Here is a 16,007-nt window from a genome sequence, read left to right as displayed (position 1 = left end):
TTAATTACTGTTAACTACATGTATGCCTCCTAATTCTGCAGGGTAGTTGATCAGTCATGGATATTTTGGCAAAATACATTCTTTCTCACATAGTTGTGTACCCATCTGGGCTCTGCCAAGACTCATTTCTACAATTGCACATGCACTTAGTGCAAGGCGTTTTGACGCAGACTTCAACGCATGGTTTTTGCCAATCTACCTGAGAGGCAGTGGAAATCAAAATATTACAGAGCTCTCACTGAAGTAAGCAGAATACCTGTTTGACCTCTTAACTGAAGAATGGAACGCCCTTGGACAAACAGTTAAGGTGCCACCATCAAAGCTATGAAGGATTACCTTAAACCTAACCTAATTTGGAGCTTTCACCGGACCAAATGATTCTGCACGTGGGCAATAATGATCTCAAAAGTAAAGAACCACAACAAGTTGCCGGCTCATGTGGTAGATCTCGCCAGACAAATTGAAAACTCATCCAATGCCACAGTTATTATATCTGAGCTCGTGTCAAGAAGAGACGGATTTATTGTAGCAGTTTTGTTTTGTTACAATAAACTACAAAGTTGTTGGAAAAAAAAAAAAAGAAGAAGAAGAAGAGACTGATTCAATGAAGCCGTGAAAACAGTTAAGAGTGAATGTCCATTAATATCGAGCAAAATCAAAAATTCTCGGTCACGCTCAAAATTTAATTTTCAATGCGCTTTGGTTTGTTGGTAGGTATTATCATCTTAATAAACATGGTGTAGTTCGTTTTTCGAAATCCCGCCGGAATTTTCAAAAATTTAAGAAAATTTATTTTGGCTGTCGGCGGTCTCAAAGACACGAAAAGCCACAAGCAAAATTGGCTGGTCCGAAAACTTGCTTCACGTACGAACAAAGTAATTTTTATTCAAACTCTGTAATCATGAATAGATTGAAGTGGCCTTAAGTAAATACTTTGCAGGAAAATTTCAGTTCTAACCAAGATCTGAAAAGAAAGCTTTCAATATTTAGAACGACTTTGTACTTCCCGCTACGCGAAATACAATTTTATCCTGGAAACGCGAGGAAGTATTTAGCCATGTGGCACAAGCTGATTCTGTCTGAAATTCCAGCTGTAGGCAAATGAGATGATATTCTAAAACATAAGTAAAATTCGTCGAGGGTAATTTTATCGACGCTTTGTACGAGCGACGTAAAGTTCGAGAAAATCTTCTAAAAAATCGCATCTTGGAGTAAACAAATTGCCCCCCGCGATTCTCTTCTCACTGAGATTTATTTTCCACCGCACTGAAAACTTGCATGTAATTTCAAAACAAAGCAGGATAACCACAACGTACCTTTGCTTAAGGTCTTTGCAAAGCTTCTTGTGTGTTTGAAGGTATATTCAAGGAAAATAGATTGTGGCGACTGCGATAGAAAAACGTTGACTGACTTGAGCTACATTGTATTTACTTTATAAAAGTTCACGACTGGATGGGCACGTGGAATTCGCACACAAAATCTTCTAAATTACTGTCCGTGAAGTGCAAGATATCCGCAGAAGGCCGTCAGTGAAACTTGAAGAACCATTTTTGCTTACTTTCAAGTTCTGATCAGTTATATACCAGAATTGACAGAACTATTTCACAGACGACGAGTGGTAACACACCAATTGCGGTGTCATGTTTCATTGCGTGACACTAATTCTATACCGTGGGAGGGGTAGGAAAAATAGGGTTTATTGGTCATGGGCTTTTGCGGATCACACGTTGGGATTGATTTTATTCCATGCACACGTACACAATTCTTTCTTGCAAGACGATTTAAAAAATCTGCCTCTTGTTATTTTAAAAGAATACATCTAACATACTGTAGCAACTCTACACAGGCAAGGCCCATGGTCACAAAGGAAAACCTTAATGGTATTTTACTGAACTCATAAGAACAATGAGCTACCTGAAACGTCTCAAAATTAACATGTGCAAACTTTATGCATCACTATGGCAGGGGCAATCTTTGCAGTAAGCCACAATCCTGTCAATATACGGGGCCTTTCTTCGCTTTGTTATGTCAGCTAAAGGAATCTCAAAGTGCCTGCAAATGTCTTGGAGAACAGGTATAGCGAAATTTGAAATCTTCCCGTTCTTGATCAATTCACACAAGTTATAACAGTCATAGTATATGGGATGGGAGATTGCTAATTGCCCAAGAATATCGCTTCGTAAACCACTAAAAGCATCCTCATTCTCTGCTGCTTCTCTCTGATTTATGTCCATGTCACTGTCCTCCTTCTCGCGCTCGTGGTCATTTAGAGTGCGTTTGGAAGCTAACCTTGAAAAGTAGCTTGCAACCTGTTGGCTTGTCAGGAACTTGGAACTTGTAAACAACCGCTCTCCGTCAAAATTCCTTGCAGTCATCATAGCCTTAGCTATTAACGCAGGATCAGCTTTCTGGCCGGTAGCCTCTCCGATAGAGAACTTAGTGAACAAGTAGTTTTTCTGTTTATCTGTAAAGCGTTTTGTTCTCCGACCTTGACTTGATTTTAGGGCCCAGCCCATCGGTAAGCTCGGTTGTGCTCCACTGTTAGAAAGTGCTGCTGGTGGTAGTTCTGGGAAACCTCCTGATTGTCCCTGTAACCTGTCTGAATATCCATGCGCTGCCTTGTCTAATAGGGTCTCGTGTTCAAGCGCACGCGCGTGTCTACCGCAGTCCAGGTGGTGTTGAAGGGCTGAGAAACGCTGATATGTTTTCATACATCCTTCTTCAGGGCATGAGTACAGACAGCTCAATTCATCTGCTGTCTCCTGACATTGCTGTAGTGAACTCTCTTTGGGATGACGGGTCTTTCCCTTCGTTGGTATGAAGTGTGCGTCAGACAGCTGATCAGATTCAGCGATGTCGTCACTGAGATCGGGGATGGTCATCTCATTTCCTATGCCCGTTTTGGATAACGGAACTATTTTTCCAGGCCCGATCCCATACCCCCTCCACACCCGTAAGTGGTCTTCTGTATACTCGATGTTGGAAATAGCACTAACACCCTCCAGTTTGGCACTTACTGGTCGAGGGAATGTTGGAGGGATTGCTAATGTTGCATTGACACCAGGTATTCCGCCAGAAGACAACATTGCAGCTACCATTTCCCGCCCAGTCTCGATGTTATTGCCCGTATTCAGGTGGATTTTCATATGCGATTTGATAGAGGCCGCCTTTCAATCACAAGCGCCTTTAGCACCTTGCGGATCTGAGAAATCCATGCGTCGAACAAACACACCAGTGTCTTTGCCAATTAGGCTTGCCCCTGCGATAGACGCCCCACAGTGATAACACCCAGCGTTATCTTGACGGTAGTAGACAGATTCCAGATTTGGGAGCTCTTCTTCAGTTTTGATACCACATCCTTCATGATGGAGAGAACGGTGCAACTATCCTGATTGCAGCTCTGAAATACGTGAACGTATGTCATTGTATGGAATTCTTGGTCGAGTGCAGCCCTATGGATCGCCACTGTAATGTGCCACGAGATTCCTCGTTTTCCAAACCAATCGGTTTGGCTTTCTCTGTATTTCCTGGGAAGAAACTTCATGGCCCAGTCTTGAACCAGAAGTACTGATGTTTCCTCTAGCATTTCAAGGGCATCGGTGCGTGCTTCGTCCTGGTTAACGTTTCTCAGAATGTGCGCTTTCCATGCATGTATAGCTTGTTTCGCTTGGCTATTCACGAATGTCAGTTCCTCAATGACGTCAGCATTGTTGGCCGGCATTTGCGAGATAGCCTCGTCGATGTTGTTTAGCACGGTCTTGAGATTATTGCAGCGATCGCATAGGTCAAGATGCTTGTGACTACATTTCGCTTGAAACTCAGGATCGTTGGGATCGCTGAGGGCGTAAGGCCTACAATGGTCGGGGATGCATGATTCTTTGGAAATGTGTACCTGTTCAACAATGATTTCAAACAAACAAATTTGAAATTCCAAAGGACTTACAAATCCTTAAGTCTAGCTTTACTTTCCTATGATTAAAGCTATGTTTAACCCTTTTTAAGCGCAGAATATATGTACAAATTGCTGCCTTATTAGTTATTGTCTCGGACAGGTAACCTAGTCTTTCATAACATCAATAATAGTTCCAAATAATCTTGAAAAAGGCGCTTGTATTGCAATATTGGTAGCATGCCCAAAAATTCTGGCGTAACAAAAAAAAAAATAGGGAATGCCTTATTTTGGGGCTTTAAAAGAAATTTCGTTCCCAGAGCTCGAGTTACCCTTACTCAGGCGAACGTGAAACAAGGACCTCTGAGTTACGCCGATTCCGTCACGACACAAACTCTTTCCCGAGGCTGCGTTCTCAATCAATCAAAACCTTTATTTAATTAAACACGATGAGGGTTAAAGCTAGGTAGCTTGAGGGGTCGTGCATAAAAAGAGTACCAAGGTAGCTGATAAAAGAGGATATACAATTTCATAAATGATTCGACTAAGATAAGTTAACAACGCTAAAGTCTAGACTAAAACACTTTAAAAAATTCTTAAAGCACTTTTAGATAAGATCTTCTAAACAATGTCGCAGGTGTTTCGATAACGAAACGATCAAAACATCAAAAATTTCTTTCTGTACAGGTTGTTAAAATCAGTATCTTCAATCATATTCGACATGTGAATCCTTTTAATAAAACTCTCTAGGGATACTGCGTTGCAGCACTCCTGGTAAAAGGTTCCATATAATTGCCCCTCTGTAGACTATTCAAAATTTCATGATATTCGTTTTGAGAGATGGGGTAACTAGCAGGTTTTTTTTTTCTAAAATTGTACGATGGTCAGCAGTATCTGCCTTTAAACCAGAAGCCAGATCTTGGCATCGGGGTTTTGATTAGCCTAGAGCAGGTGGGCGTGTGGCCTCCACTGGCCTAAAATGCGCGCGGGATCTGGGGACGAGATTGGTCATGACAGGATTTTGTTCTTCCCGTCTTGCTGCGCATGTGTATGTCTCTGTACAAGCAATCATCTTCAAAGCCACATAGCAACATCGCGGGTGTTTGAAATGGTCAGTATGCTCTTGCTCCGCTATATAAGAGAAGGACCTTGGCGAGGAGATTGCTCCAAAACAAACATAAAATGTTAATTATGCCGGCTGCACTTTTTTTTAGAAAAACTCCATAAAAAAAAAGCTGTACTCGTAGTGGCGAATTATGCCAGAATTGTGCTAGCACAATCTCAAAGCCTAGATATCGCGACATTACCTTATAATCACTCTTGAGGTAACGTTTTGCTGATTTGAGAAGGTCCGTTTGCTTTTTCACCCACGTCATTCCTTTAACATCTCCCAGGGTCTCCAAAGATGTAATCAAGTCGTCAAAAGCCTGGGCACCTAATAAAAGTTGATGATCATAATTGCTTAGTTTGATTAAACAGATCCGAATAACTAAATACTTTATTGGCCTCTCCCCGTGAGGGGTTTCTCGGGGACGATAAAACAGAGGTAAAGAAATACTTTACACACAACATAACAGGACTAAGAACCCCAATTGGTGGTTTTCACCTCACATATCGTCGGCAAGTAAAAAAATTAAATTCTCAGCCATTGAATAGATAAAGTCAAGAAAATGATATGTTGTAGAAGAGTGATACATAAACAACGTGTGAACGCCACAGAGCTTTGCGATATCTTATAATCGAGTTATTTGAGAAAATGTACCACGGAAAATTAAAGAGTTTAGCATGGGACGCCATATTGGTTCCTCGTCTGAGGGGCACCAACATGGCGGGCCGGATACCAGCAAAAACATCTGGAGTTTACCTTGGCTATTTGAAAGCCTTTCTTCTCTCTGCTGAACTTTCACGCACTGACATAGACGCCTCTATTACATGTTAGCTGATCAGACCTAAAAAAAACACGCGGCAAATCGATGTTTTCATGTACGTGACATGTTTAGAGCAGCAATCCTTCTGTCACGCACTGTGCAAAAATCTAAAATTCAAACTGCTCTATTTTCAAAACAAAGAATGCTATCCCGCTGAAAACAAGCAAGCCGATAGAAATTTATATTTTCTTTTATCTGATGGAGATAAAACGCAAAATCGTGTTTAGTTATGAATTTCAGTTTTTTTATTATGTCATGTGAAAACCAACAATTGGGAGAGGGTCTGTCAATTGGCTATTTACAAGCGTTACAGAGGAGATGAGATCGGGTTTACAGATAAACAACTCCAGATAAAGGTATTCAGTGGGACTTCAGCCCGAAACCCTTGATTTCAAGTCATCACCCAAGGTCTACCTAATTACTCTGACACGCCTTCTGGATAAAAGCATATTCCCATGTACAAGGAAGGACACATGCTAATAAAAAGACGTAAAAACCTGTTGCACTGATGTAATCTAGTCCCTGCAGTGACTTGCGGACAGAGGCAGAACACACCGATAAGATTCTCAGCAATGTACTGCGACTTAATGGCGTGAGCCCACATTCTTCAGCATATGTTTGGTACTGTGTTACTATGGATTCTGGTATCATGAGACGGACGACATTCGGCACTGTAATGACTTGTTTTGACGAGAGCTTTATGTTTTTTTCGCCGAACGGCAGGTCTTGAATAATTAGTGGACTTGTAATAAAATCCAGAAAGTGGTCCAGTTTTGCCTGTGATACCGCCATTCTTGTTCGTTGCTGAGGGACTTCTGGAACTCCTCTGCCCTGGGCAAGGATGTGCTTTCTAGCAACAGTAAAGCGATATCTTGATAAGTTGGGGATCCATCTCAACAGAGTGCGATATGAGACTTTGTCTGCCATTATGGACAAGATTTACCGTTTAGTGTCCCATCTATTAGCGTTTACGTAGCACTCCGTCAATGCCTCCATCAGCACATTGTCGACATCATCATCCTCTTCACTTGAGTTTTGGGGCTCTAAAGGCTTTGAAGCAATGGCCTTCCACAAATGATGCAGCTGATTAGGGGCAATTTCATCGAGGACGGCAGTAACCGCCTGTTGCACCTTGCGCATGTGGCGACGTGTGGTTCGTTCACTCGCATCCTCCCACTGCCTTGTCATAACACTTCTCACTGGACTTATATCTCTACTTCCTAGGAATGCATTAAGCTTGTCGAGAGGTTTATCTGGAGCGCTTTCTGCTGCAGTTCTGAATGTAGAGTCTGCAGTATAGAACCTTGTTGGGGTGCTCTCAGCGACAGGACTCCTGAAGGTAGTGGTGCTTGTCTCCGCATTCTATGACAAAAATAAAGGTACGTAGTTACCAGATGTGCTCTTTATCTGCTGCGTTCAAGTGTAAGCTCTCATCTAGCACGCAATGTCTTGTTTCTCAAATTGTCAAATTTATACTAGAAATCACTTTTCTGTCTGAAATCAGTATCCAAAATCCATATTCCGGGTTTTGGGTAATCGAGGCAAACTCTTCCTAGACGGTTAAGAATCAGGTAAAATATCTCTACTGTGCCTTTCCGTCAATTAGGATATTTCATACAGAAGAAATTAAGACGCGTCATATTTTCTTCCGTATAAATGGCCCTAACATTAATTAACTCCCAAAAAAGTAGGAGTTAAAAAAACTCTGGTATAGCTTGTTGGTGTAAACCCGCAAAAAAAACAATATATTTCTGCGGGGTTGCTTGTTGTTGCCACTGATTACCCATGACCATTGTACTTATCAGTGACATATCCAGCGTTGCTTACCAGACTCAAGTTTCCTATCTGTGAAAGTGAGAACTCACTCTCGTCCACAGTCACTTGCAGCTGCAACTCCCTCTTAGGTTTCAAAGTACAAAGCATTTTTCTGCATTTTGGGCACACCCCTGGAACAAGGAAGGGTAATCAATTCGTAAATGGCTGGCATCTCTCAAGTAAGTATGTTGAATTAAATAAACCTACTTGGCAGCCGCACCCCATATTAGTAGGAGATATTGAGAATGGAAAATAAATGCTCGGTTGTAGAAATAACAGAAATATAAAACTCAACTAAATATTAAAGCAGAAGGTTTCAATTTCACCTGATCCCACAGGAAGGAAAGTACCACTTTCCTTCAGCACGAGCTGAGAGTCAGCTTTACTGAGCCCTCTCTCCGCTTTAGGTTTCTTGATGACGTCATCACTATGATGCGATAATATGACGGGTATTCTGCATCTCTCATTGGCTGAACGTCTCCATCCGATACCAAGCGCTGCACAATGTGCAGGACATATCAGCTGTTGAGATATGTTTGCTGGAGTAGAAAAGATGGACGCCCTTGACAAGATTAGGTCCACTTCATTATCGACGTCACTCAGCGTGAATGCTGATTTATGAGCGCTTATATCCCTATCACAACTAAATAAAGGAACACAATCGACTGATCTGCTTCTATCTTTTGAGTCTGAGCCACAATGGCCTCCTGTAAACGCAAGAAACGAACAGTCACTGTTCATAGCTCCAGAGCACAGTTCTTTACATCTTTACAGCCCGGCTACTTACTGCGAAAAGGGCTTCCTCTTAAAGATTTTCCCACGCAAGGATTATTAATAAAGCAAACAAATTTCAAATCGCGAGCGTGCAGTACATTAAACCGCAAGCGTGCAGCAATTTGCAGACTCTATTTTTAAACTTTTATTCCTAGGTACAAATTCTACTCAAGAAACTAAAAACTGTCGTCAAAGAAATGGAACAAAACCTGCAGTCTAAACCTGCCAAAAAAAATGAAGCTTGCAAACTTGTGAACCTGCATTCATAGGACAAACCTCCAAATCCCGGCGGCGAATCCATAGGAAATTGCTTTGTTTATTGTTTGTTTTTCTTTTCTTTTACTCTCATCGCAAATATAAAATAATCATGTTAGTAGATAAATGAACCAGAAAAAATTATTTGCCGGCATTTTTCTCTCCTCATTAAAAGTTAGATGCAATTAATAATTGTTCGCATATCGCTGTCACGGTGTTGAGTGTGTCACGCAATAAAATAATTTTCCGTGGGAATACCATTTGTTTCATTCATAACACACACAAAAAAAAAGGGAGGGGGGAACGACGAGGTAGACTTGAGAAAACTTTCAATAAAACCGGTAGTTTTTCTTGAATTGTTGAGAAGAGATCTTCAGCTGTCAATTTGTATAAAGAGACCGACTTTGGCGAGGATTGAATTTCACGTTGCCATAAATGCAGGTCGACACTCGCCACAGCTCATTTTTCTTCAATATTCCTACAAACGCACAAGATGTTTTGCAAAGACCCTAAACAAAGGTAGACGGTCGGTTTTTTTCTTCTATCTTTTGTAATTGTGTTCATTGAGTTCACGGCAGTGGGAAAATTGCTGACCAAAAACAGAAACGTGTCAATCGCGAAGTTGTTTACTCAAGGCCACAGTAATTAGGAGATTTTATTCAACTTTACCTCGGCCGTACGAAGCGTAGATACAATTACCCAAGAAAAATTTGACACAAGTTTTAGAATAACATGTTGTGTCCATGCAGGTGGAATTATAGACAGAGCAAGCATGTGCCACATTGTTAAAATCCTCGTAGTGTTTCCAGAGTAAAATCCCATTTTGCACGGCCGATAGTACAAGATGAATTTTTAATTTTGAATGATTCCATCCCAGATAATTATCAGGACTCAATTTTGCTGCAAAATACTTACAAAAGGTCTCTTTAATCAATACATTACAAGAGAGTTTCAATAACTTTATTCCCTGTTCGCATGCGGTAGACATTTTGGGAGCTACCAATTTGGCTACGATTTTGTGTGTAATTGAAGCCGTCATCAGCCTAAACAGATTTTCGACTTTTTTTTCAAAATTTAGGCGGTATTTCGAAAAACAAACAACACATTTGTTTAGACGGTAAAACCCATCAACAAACCAAATCTTAGCAAAAACTAAATTTTGGCCGTGACCGTCGGTTGCTTGATATTTCCAGACATTCGCTCTTAATAAACAACTGAAGTTCTACTGCCGGCAGCATGAATGGAAATTTGTCCAGCATCAAAACATCTCCGAAAAGGAACTTAAGAGCACGTGCACACAAAAATCGAACATTGTGCGGCAAACTTTCAAATTTTGAAAATAGCTGAAACTTTGGCTATAAGTAGTCCATATTGAGTTATTCATTGCTGTGTGGTTCATTTGTGAAATAACTTTTTGATTTGGCAGAAAATTACCAAGATTGATTTCATAGCCAGACACGAGAAAATTCGAGCTGAGAAATCAGTCATTTTGAAGCAAACCACTTGCCCTTCTGATAAAACTAGAAGACATCTATTTGTTATCAGCTTGTTCTACAACCTTTCAAGGTTTTATCTTTTAATTCCCATCAAGATCGATCGAGCTTGTAACACTGAGACCGATCAGAAAAAAAGGGAGCCGTAAATCTATAGAAATCGCTTGCCAAATTGAAAACATAATTTATCCTACTACCTTTATCACAAATCAAATGAAACTGTAAGAATGAAGTAAGGAGGAAATGGGCTTTCAACTCAAATAAAAAGTTTTCTGGGGAAACTTAATTGTGCTCTGTGGAAGAGCGCTCAAAATCTGACAAAATCGCAAAATCAAACCGAGATTGCGTGACGCACCGTGACAGATATTGCAAACGTACGTATTTTGGGAAACATTCTGACCTTTAATTCAGACCTAACCGGATGGAAATACATTAATGGCCTTGTTATTGTTGCTGATTTTTATTATTCATCATTTTGTTTGATAACTAAAATGTTTAACAGCATATTTGTTTCATTCAAGCTTTCCCTCGCTCCCTCGCCAATTTTCACGTAGCCAGTAGTGCACATATTTGTTTCTTTACTTGGATGATTACGAGTTTCTTTACGAGTTAAAAAAAAAACCGAATGCCGATGATCACACATTATAGAAAGCTGGCAAAACAGAGACTAATTCTCTAGTTTTTGTTTAATATTAGACTCGGAAATCATTATTTTGCTGACTCTTGAAATTAACTATTTGAGCGTATTGCTAAACGAGTTCCACGCGAAAGTTATGGAATTTTTCCCACCGAACTTTCTTACTTAGAGTGACGCGCTTTATAAAGCTAGCTAGTTTTCTTGTATTGTGCAGCACTAACCGATAGCAGCATTCACATCCAATAAGATATGACTCCTAAAACATTTGTGAGCTAGTCATTAACTCCAAGCTTAGCTCGCTTTCAGTGTTAATGTTACGGAACATCTGTGAAGCCTTCGGACTTGACACATCAGAAGTTAAAGTCAAACGGAAAAAGCCATTTGTGGACATGACTTCAAACCTGGTGCAGGGCTTCAGTTGTCAAGCCAGCAAGTGCTCGTACTGAAAACAGTACATGTTGTTAATCTTTAGAGCAGGAAAACACAAGCCGTTTTATTTATTTATTTATTTATTCACCACGCCATACATTCATATAAAGTTACAGTGAACAATAGACTAGGATCTTACATACGTTTTGTTGTAAATGTGAAGGTTCATTTAGCAGTAATTTTTATTGTATATATGCCATTTAGATGTATGACTCCCTGACGCTGAAAGAACTTGAAGGCTGGAGTTTTATGAAATACAGTCTTCTCAAAGAGTACCCGTCCTTCAAGTACCTGCCTCCCTCCAGGTATTGCTCCCCTTTGACGAAAATATTTCAAATAATCGCCCTCACCCCACCCCTCTCGGCATCTCCCATTTTCATCCAGCAAAACTGATCAGTGACGATTCAAGCTCTGACGCCAAGGATATTGACATCGAAAATAAATCAAGGAACCAAATTTGAAACACTTTAAAAGCCTATTTTCAGTTTATTTGATGCGATTATTTCCTGATCGCTTTAATAATAAAACAAAAATTAATATGTAGAACACAAATTCTAGAGAGCAATATTTGAAATAATCGTCTCCCTCGAATAATCGTCTTCGCTCAAATAGTTCCCCTCTTTTGATATGGAAAAAATCGCCCCGGCTTTGTTCGAGGAAATACGGCATTTGTATACAAGTAGCTGAAATTGTTTTGCCATGCAATCAAGGCTGTCACAAGTAGGCAATAATAGCATTTATTGTCATGATCAGATCATGCTAAATAAGACGAGTGAGTTAGTAGTTCCGAATAGAATAAAGACAAATTATCTCACACGCAACAAACAAATAGGTAAACTTCGAAAAGAAAAAACAGTTAAAGCATTGAGGGGTCTGAGACAAGAACACCTCGTGATGTCATAACTTTTTTTTTTCCTGGGAGTTATGAATTTGTTTACACAAAATACGAACAAAGTTTCATATAATGCGGGAAAACCATTACATTCTCAAAAGAGAATGCTGTTGTTTTATGAACAACATTAACATAGAGTTCGGGCTTAAATATCCGTAAAACACAATTGTAACCTCTGTCACGATCTGTCACGCAATCTCTTATTTCCCTGTATTTCAGTGGTTTTTAGCGCTCTGTTATAGACAACGATTTAATTTCCCCAGAACAAACGTTACATCAATTAAGAGTCCATTTCTTTCTTACTTTACTGTTGAAATTTCATCCCATTCGTGATAAAGGTAGCATGGTAAATAATCTTTTAAATTTAGCTCGTCATTTCCATAGAGTAACAGTGGGATTTCGTTCAGGTCCCTCTCGATGTCATGGTTTTTTCAAACTTCAAATCGGGAAGAGATGTAGAATAAGCTGATAATAAGTGGATGTCTTCTTACTCTACAGTTAAGCCGAGCGGCTTGCTTAAAAACCGTTAATTTTGAAGTCGAAATTTCTCGCGACTAGCACCGAAATTTATTATAGTCATTTTCTGCCAAAACAAAAAGCTTTTTGACAAATTAATTACATTGCAATAAATAACTCAGTGTGGACTACTGATAGCCAAAGTTTGAGCGATTTTGAGTTTTTACACTTTTGCCGCTATTTTCCGATTTTGTTTGATTCGTGTGGGCATTCGCTCTTAACAAGGGTGGACTACATCTTAATTTCAAAGGCAATCAACAGTTTTTTTTAACAACTTTCAGGTGAGTTTAGGTTGAAATGATGCGCTGTCCACCGATGCCGTGCCCATTCAATGTACAAAACGCAATACTGAGGAATCTCATGAGCCTACCTCAGTGTTGCCATCTCAATAAGGTTTTAAATTAGCCTCTTTAAATATCAATAAATTAATCACACACATAGATCAACTTAGAGTTCTTCTAGCGCATAACGAAATAGATATTTTATCGATCAATGAAAATAAGTTCAATGAAACTATTAGCAAAAATGAGGTCAACATCTCTGGCTATGATATAACTCGACGTGATAGAATTACAAACAGTGGAGGAGGAGTGTGTTTCTATGTGAAAAGATCAATAAATTTTACTATACGAAATGATTTAAAGATGGACACTCTTGAAAATCTATGTCTGGAAATTGAAAAACCTAGATCTAAACCGTTTGTTGTTGCCACGTGATATAAACCACCCGATTCTCCTATTGGTATTTTTTCACCTTTCGAAACTTTAATTGGGAAACTCGATTCTGAAAATATTGAATATTTTCTAATGGGAGACCTTAACTGCGACATGATTGCTACTGGATATGACAATTATACATGCAAATTAATGAGTATCACTGGTATTTATGGTCTACAGCAACTTATCACTGAACCAACTAGAATAACTCTAACTTCAGCATTTTTGATTGACATAATCTATACTAATTGTCCAGATAAAGTTGTGTGCTCGGGGGTTCGTCATATTAGTATTATAGTATTATATAGTATTAGCGACCATAGCATAGTTTTTGCCTATCGAACATTATCCGTGAATGGAGTGTCTGGTGGGCACAATGCTATAACCTACAGAAACTTTCGAAAATTTAATCGAATAAATTTTCGGAACGATATTGCATCTCATTGTTGGGATCACATATACAATTCAACTGATCCCAATGAAATGTGGCTACAACGGAAAAGCTTGTTTGTATCTATTGTTAACAAGCATGCTCCCTTGAGAACAATGCGTGTTCGCACGCGCAGTTCCCCAATGATTTACATCTGAGCTTAAGAAACGAATGCATGATCGGGATATTCTAAAGATTAAAGCAAGTAAATCGAATGATTCAAATGACTGGTCACTTTTTAAAAAACAACGCAATATAGTATATAGCGAAATCAGATTAGCCAAGCAAGCCTATTATCAAAATAGTTTTAACAAGTATAAGGGCGATTCTAAAAAGACCTGGCAGACTATTAATAAACTTACTTGGCGAAAATCTGGAAAAAAAATCGGTGACATCTCTGAAAGTAAATGGAGTATCAATAACAAATCCAACTGTGCTGTCGAACCAATTTAACAATCACTTTGCTACTATCGGTCCAGAACTTGCTAGCAATATTTATTCCTCAAATAGTGATGGTTATCAAAAGTACCTCACTGGCACAGATAAAGGGTTTCAGCTCCATCCGAAAAGTACAAATAAAGTTCTCTCACTTTTGAATCGTCTAAATAAGTCAAAGGCAGCTGGCCTTGACAAGATATCTGCTAGGCTCATTCGGGAATGTGCAGATCTCATTTGCATTCCTATCCGTAATATTTTTAACCAGTCAATAAGTCAAGGCATATTTCCGGATGACTGGAAATGTGCAAAGGTCACCCCACTTTTTAAACAAGGCGATCGGGATGACCTAAATAATTATCGTCCAATTTCAGTGATCTCAGTTATGGCCAAGGTCTTTGAAAGAATCGTCTATGATCAATTATATGCCTACCTAGAAGAGCACAATATAATCTGTAAACATCAATCAGTCTTTCGTGCCATTCACTCAACTGTCACGGCTCTCCTTGAGGCCACGGACACTTGGGTGACAATATTGACCGCGGTAAAATCAACGCCGTTGTTTTCTTAGATCTCAAAAAGGCCTTCAACACAGTTGACCATGAGATCCTTTTATCAAAATTAAGCAATTACGGCATATATGGTAACGTGCACCAATGGTTTAAGTGATATTTAGAGAATCGTACTCAAATGTGCTCCATCAACGGATCGCTCTCTCAAAGCTGTTTATTTAGTTGTGGTGTTCCCCAGGGGACGATTTTAGGTCTATTATTATTTCTGTCATACATGAACGATCTCCCAAACTGTCTTTCAAATTGTGAGCCAAGGATGTACGCTGATGACACCCACCTTACATACGAAGGTGATAATGCAGACAATTTTCAGTTGCATCTAAATCAAGATTTAGAAAATGTTCACAATTGGCTGAGAGCAGATAAACTTACTCTAATATGACTAAAACCGAGTTTATGCTTATCGGATCTTGGCAGAGGCTAAGTACTCTCACAGAGTCCCCGACATTTGCAATTAATGATTTTCAAGTTAGCCAGGTCACTACTGCAAAATCACTTGGAGTGACCATCGATGACAGACTTGATTGGAGTGGCCATATCGAGAAAGTAACAAAGAAAGTCGCTTCTGGTATTGGAGCCATAAAACGAATAAGGCACCTTGTCCCTCAGGCGACCTTACAACTAATATATCAAGCTTTAATACAGCCACACTTTGATTATTGCAACATTGTTTGGGGAAACTGTGGGATAACCTTATGGAATAAGCTTCAAAAGCTACAAAACAGAGCAGCCTGTGTTTTGACCTACTCAAGCTATGACGTAGATGCTGGTCACCTTTTCAAACTTCTCGGGTGGAAAAACCTAGCTTGCCAGCAACAATTTCAAAGAGCTACGATGGTTTACAGGTCTCTGCACGGGTTGGCTCTAAACTATCTTAGATGTAAATTTGAAAGGCGAGAAAATGCATATAACCTAAGGGACTCTGAAAATAAATTCAATGTTCCATTACCGTATTATATTAGTATTAGGCATTTTTAAAGCTGACGAATTTTGTACCATGGATAAATAAAGATTATCATATCATCATCATAGGAAATCGCAAATTTCAGGTGTGCACTATTCTCGTGCAGATGAATTTTACAGTACAGTGTGAAGAACAGGAACAAGCTTAAATTTGCAGTTTGTTCAGTTTACTTGTGCAATAGTATTTTTTGGTAAAAAGAAGAAACTTGGAAATGTTTTTACACTAGCCCCCCCAAAAAACAAGATGGCCCTGATCATGATGA

General features: G+C 39.4%; 1 pseudogene; it reads right to left on the bottom strand.

Moving 5' to 3' along the window:
• Positions 1–1,946: 1,946 nt before the first annotated feature.
• Positions 1,947–8,373, bottom strand: LOC146480713 (uncharacterized; annotated as a pseudogene).
• Between the last annotated feature and the right edge of the window lie 7,634 nt (positions 8,374–16,007).

Source organism: Pavona decussata, unplaced genomic scaffold (assembly GCF_977016875.1).
Source record: "Pavona decussata unplaced genomic scaffold, jaPavDecu1.1 SCAFFOLD_53, whole genome shotgun sequence".
Taxonomy (NCBI): Eukaryota; Metazoa; Cnidaria; class Anthozoa; order Scleractinia; family Agariciidae; genus Pavona; species Pavona decussata.
The sequence above is the reverse complement of the archived record's forward strand: the minus strand, read 5'-3'. Positions and strand labels throughout refer to the sequence as shown.